The sequence below is a fragment of the Choloepus didactylus genome, chromosome 4 (assembly GCF_015220235.1).
Source record: "Choloepus didactylus isolate mChoDid1 chromosome 4, mChoDid1.pri, whole genome shotgun sequence".
NCBI classification, from domain to species: Eukaryota; Metazoa; Chordata; class Mammalia; order Pilosa; family Megalonychidae; genus Choloepus; species Choloepus didactylus.
Genome location: NC_051310.1, coordinates 75,073,466 through 75,079,465, shown reverse-complemented (window position 1 = coordinate 75,079,465; position 6,000 = coordinate 75,073,466).

Here is a 6,000-nt window from a genome sequence, read left to right as displayed (position 1 = left end):
TCCAAGATAGGAATATAAGGGAACTTATATGCGGTCGCAGTTGACTCTTCTGGGGGGGGGTGGCGGCCGGTTGCTAAATCCTAGGCTCTCGGGATTGCTCGGAGGGTACCGGCGGCGGGGGCTCTTTCCCGGAGGCGAGGGCGAGGCGGGGGACTGGGCCCGGTTCCCGGCGGTGGCGTGCAAGGTGTGGAGGGCGGCGAGAAGGAACAGGCAGGACACGTTTCTTTTTGGGTGAGGAAGCCGAGAGAGAGTTTATTAGGGGAGAGTACAAGCTTATATCGGGCGGTTTAGAGGGCGGGGTAGCTGTAGAGGTTAAAGGCTTGGATTGGTTCTGAGAGGGCGCGGAGGTTGTTTGAAAAGGGGCGGGAGTTGCTCCGGTAACGAAGAGGGTGGAGGGTGCGGGTAAGGCACGGGGGTGGGTTTTCTCCGGCAAGCCCTCCCCAACGGTTGTACTTTGGGGTGAGGAAATGGGGCCTGCATTCGGCTCCACTTTCTCAGGCCCGGGGGGCCGTGGAGGGCACTACCACCCGTGCCCCACTACCTTTCCTAGGGGCTGATCAGTTCCCCTGGCCCAGGCCGCCAAGTCGGAATTCGATAACAGTGTCCTGCATTTCCCCCTTCTTTTCTATTTAGAGGAAGAAGCTTACCGGAGAGATCCGCCAAGGGATGAGGGAAAGGGGAGGTGGGGGAAGGGATAGGGGTAGATGGTAGTTAGAGAGGCTGGAGCTCGACGTTGGTGTGGCGCCCGGGCGTTCGAGAGGGGCCTCGCTGTTTGCGGGATGGACGAGGGTGGCAACGCTGCGGAGGGTCAGCTTCTTCAGTGGAGGCAAGTTGTTGATACTGGACTTGCACAAATGATGAAAAGACAGCATTGGCTTGGTTCTTAGCAAGCTGGACAATTCTGCGGATAATGCAGGGCCCTAGGGTGAGAGCTAGAATAATCATTAGTAGGGGCCGATGAGAGGGAGGAGGTATGGGAGGAGGGGGGTAAAGATGTGGGACCAATAGTTGGTGGTTTCACGGTCCCTTTTGCGTTGTTCTAGTCCCTCTCGGACCTTCTTTAGGCTGTCCTCGGCGAGACCTGTGGAATTGGCATATATCCTAGGGTGGCGCAAAGGCCTCCTTCTTTGAGGAGAAGAAGGTTGAGACCTCGGCGGTTTTGGAGCATGACCTCAGAGAGGGAGTTAACAGAATTTTTAAGATGGGAAATAGCGTTTTGTAGGTGACGAATGTCCTCGTCAACAGCCGCCCGGAGGTGAGTTAGGGCGGAGCCTTGACTGGCTAATGCAGCGATTCCGGTGCCAGCGCCTGCAAGACCTAGGAGGGAGGCAATTGTGAGGGCGGTGATGGGTTCTCGCTTTTGCAGAGTGGCAGGAGCTGCAGTTCTTTCCAGGCGGAGGAAGAAGTCTTCCTCGCTGTGGTATAGGACCCTAGGGATAAGGACAATTAGGAGGCAAGTTTCATTAGTTGTATTGAGGGTTTGCACATTAAGGCAGGGGGTAAGTCCTGTAGAGGAGCAGAGCCATTGGGAGGAGTTGTGGGGAATAAGAAACTTGGCAGAGCTGCTGGGAGATGAGTAGTTGGCACAAGCTGTGAGGTTGGGAGAGTTACTTGAGCGAGGGCGGATGCACTTTCCTGTAAAGGAGACTGAATGAAAGGTTAGGGGGACGGCAGAGGTATTCCAATTGCATTCCGAGGGGCTGTCCTCTGTGTTTTCTGAAAAGGAGAGGTTGGAGGCGACGGGCTCATACAGTGAGGAAGAGGTGGAGAGGCAAAGCCAACAAGAGGAGGTAAGATTGGGGTAGGAGACATTTAGTGAGGTGAAGGTTGCTTGGATAAGGTCGAGGAGGGGAGAGGAGTAATGAGAGGGGGGCAGAAAAGGTTGGGGTGGTGGTGTTGGCGATGCGTTGTTTGCAGCTGAGGTGCGGCTGGTTGGAGCTGAGGTGCGGCTGGAGAGCTATGGAAAAAGAGAGTTAATGACTTTATTGGGGCCAATGCCCGAAGATGAATGTTGAGCTGCTTCCTTTTTTATGAGAATAAGGGATCCCGGATCGGACCCTGCTAGATAAATTCGGAAGCCCCAGGTTCGACCCATGAGCCAAGACGTATCGGTAGGGTTTTGTACGGTGAGCATTAGCCTTTTAGGACAAAGGTACCTGTCGAAATAGCGATTGCCTGAGTTTAGGCAAGTATAAGGGATTACTGTAAAATTTAGAAATTTGTCAGGGACAGAAGGTTTCCAGCCAGTGGCTAATGTTTCACACCCCCAGTATGCACAGTAGTACTCATAGGGGGAATTGCAGTATGATTTTCCAGGATTTGAAAATGGACACATATAATAATTTTGTATATTTAGGCTGCCTGGATAACCAATAGGTTTTGAATTAGGAGGGGGGAACAGATCAGTGGCATTAAAAACAAAGGAGGGGGATTGTGCAGGCTGCGGGGAACCCATGGGAAGAATATGCTTATTGATCTCCCGCAGATCATGGAGGAGTCTAAATTTCCAGAGGGCCTGGCGCGGGAGTGGGGGTAGGGGCAGTGTTGCCCCAAGGGTTGCCTTGAGGTGTAGAAGGCAGCCAGGGGTTGTTAGTCGGCAGGGTGGGAGGAGCGGCGGCAGCTGCCGGTAGAGGCTCCGAGGGGGAGCTTGTCGAAGGGGGAGGCGGAAGTGGGAGGCCCCAAGCGTCGCAAGATGGCGGCACGGTGGGCGTGGCTAAGACACAAGATGGCGTACTAGCTCCGCCCTATGAAAGGGCGAGGCCTAAGGCATAAGATGGCGGACTAGCTCCGCCCTGTGAAAGGGCGGGGCCTAAGGCATAAGATGGCGGACTAGCTCCGCCCTGTGAAAGGGCGGGGTAAAGCGCATGCGGTTTCCGGCCCAGCTTAGGGCTGACGTCATCACTAGAGCACTTCCTCCCCTCAGTGGAAGAAGGAGGAGGAGGTTCGCCATTTTGGAGAGGCTTAGTATTGCTTTGTTTTTGGGGGGCAACTTCGAGCGCGTTGTTAATCTGCTCGACTAAGGATTCTGTGTCCGAATCGTGGTCCACATTAGTATCGCTGTCTGAATCTGTTGACTGGGTTGATAGGGCCTCCTTGGATTTAATGGGGCCTCGATCAGGGGGGAGGGAGCCTTGAAGGCAGGAGCGGACGGTTATTAAGGTGGGGAGCAAGCCGGGAGGGAAGCGCTTGCTCTCATGTTCCATGGCGTTGGTGACCCGATCAATAAGGCGATTATAAGTAACAGGGTCCCAAAGATGGCAAGTGGTGAGCCATGGGTTAAAGGGCAGCAGGAGGTCCCAGTATACTTGCAGCTGCCGGACAGACACCTTACAGCGATGTGTGTCTAGGAGACCCGCTAGAGCGCGAACTTGAGGTGCTTGGCGTGCAGATAGACAATTACCCATAGCGGAGGGAGAAAAAAAAGGGGGGGTTGATTATTGAGTAAAGAAAATGAGGTAAACCATGGCCGTGAGGCCGAAGGAGACGGCGAGAATAGAAAGCAGGACCCTCTGGTAGCGAGAGTAGTTTGGGGGGGGGGGGCGGTTGCAAAGAGGCACACGGCGCCAAACAAAGAAACAAAGACAAAAAGGACCACAGCAAAGTAATGGAGGGGAAGAGGGAAAGCTGCTGGAGGAAGAGTGTTAGGAGGAATGGGGGGACATAGGAAGAGAAGACGAAAGGTAGTCGGGGGCAAAAGCCAGATTAATGCGGGAAAGGAAGAGCGGCCCGGGCGCGGAGCGGCGTGGGAGAGGCAGCTCCGGACGTGGAGCAGCGAGGGAGAGGCGGCTCCGCGGGGCGGCGAGGGAGAGGCGGCCCTTACCTTGCAGGCGAGGAGAAGGGGAGTTGGAGAGGCGTCCGGGTGAGCGGGTGGTTTCACTGGACCGCTGCGTGGAGAAGACTAGCCCCACGTTGGGCGCCAGTTGCGGTCGCAGTTGACTCTTCTGGGGGGGGGGTGGAGGCCGGTTGCTAATTCCTAGGCTCTCGGGATTGCTCGGAGGGTACCGGCGGCGGGGGCTCTTTCCCGGAGGCGAGGGCGAGGCGGGGGACTGGGCCCGGTTCCCGGCGGTGGCGTGCAAGGTGTGGAGGGCGGCGAGAAGGAACAGGCGGGACACATTTCTTTTTGGGTGAGGAAGCCGAGAGAGAGTTTATTAGGGGAGAGTACAAGCTTATATCGGGCGGTTTAGAGGGCGGGGTAGCTGTAGAGGTTAAAGGCTTGGATTGGTTCTGAGAGGGCGCGGAGGTTGTTTGAAAAGGGGCGGGAGTTGCTCCGGTAACGAAGAGGGTGGAGGGTGCGGGTAAGGCACGGGGGGGGGGGTTTCTCCGGCAAGCCCTCCCCAACGGTTGTACTTTGGGGTGAGGAAATGGGGCCTGCATTCGGCTCCACTTTCTCAGGCCCGGGGGGCCGTGGAGGGTGCTACCACCCATGCCCCACTACCTTTCCTAGGGGCTGATCAGTTCCCCTGGCCCAGGCCCGCCAAGTCGGAACTCGATAACAGTGTCCCGCACTTATAAATATATAAAATGTTCCCACAACACAACAATAGAAAGACAAACAACCCAATTAAAAAATGGCAAAAGACATGGACATATACTATTCTGAAGAGGAAATACAAGTGGCTCAAACACATATAAGCAAAAGCTCAACTTCACTGGCTATTAGGGAAATGAAAATGAAAATCTCAGTGAGATCACATCTCACAGCTATTTGCATGGCTATTAACCAAAAAACAATAAAAAAATAAAAAAAAATTACAAGTGCTGGAGTGGATGTGGAGAAAGAGGCAAACTTATTCACAGTTGATGGGAATGTACAATGGTGCAACCACTCTGGAAGGTCATGTGGTGTTTCTTCAGGATGCTAAGTATAGATTTGCCATATATCCCAACTATTCCATTACTAGGTATATCATCAGAGGAAGTGAAAGTTAAGACATGAATGGGCATATGTAAACTGTAAACTGATGTTTATACTGGCATTATTTATGATTGCCAGAAGATGGAAACAGCCCAAATGTCCATCAATGGAAGAGAGGTAAAAAACAAAACAACAACAACAAAAAACTGTGGTATACAGATATGATGGAATATTACACAGCTGTAAGACGGAACACTGGCATGGAACATATAGTAATGTGGATGTACCTTGAGGATGTTAAGTTGAGTGAAGTTATCCAGAAACAAAAGGACAAATCTCTATGGTCTCAGTAATATGAACATATTAATGAGCAAACTTTGAGAGTTTAAAACTGATATCACAGGTTATCAGGGGATAGAAAGAGGGTAGGGATCTAGCATTTGATGCTGAAGGACTACAAAATGTTCTACAGGATTGATTGTATAGACCCAGAAATACATAGCCTAATACTGTGTGATGGTATCACAATAGTATAAGTACACTAAACAAAGATGTTTGTGAGTAAAGCTAAAAGAGGAGGGATAGGGGCATGTGTGACATCAGAAGTAAAGATTGACAATAAATACTGGGAGTATGTAACTTAACAAAAACTAGAGTTGTCAATGATTGTGAATAAATGTGCAAAAATAAAAAAAAATTTACACATGGGAGAAGAAATGATTGTCAACCATGCAAAGTGTTGAAAAGGGGATGATATTAGGGAAGAAATATAATCAAAGAAAACTAGAGTCTATGGTCAGCAGTAACATTGTAATATGCTTCCACTAAATGTACCAAAGGCAATATATCAAAGCTAAATGTGCATGAGAGGTGGTTATAAGGGAGGGATATGGGATTCTTGGTAGTGGTGGTGTTGTCTGACCTTACTATTATATTGTATTGTATGATACTTTTATTATCCTTTTTATTATTCTTTACAAATTTTTGTAGTAATCAATATGTTCACATGCTGATTGTGATGATAAATGAATAACTATATGATGATACCATGAACAATTATTTGTACACTCTGGATAATTGTATGGTAAATGAATATATCTCTCTAAAATTGTAGGAAAAATTTAAATAGGGTAAAAGTGCTGGAG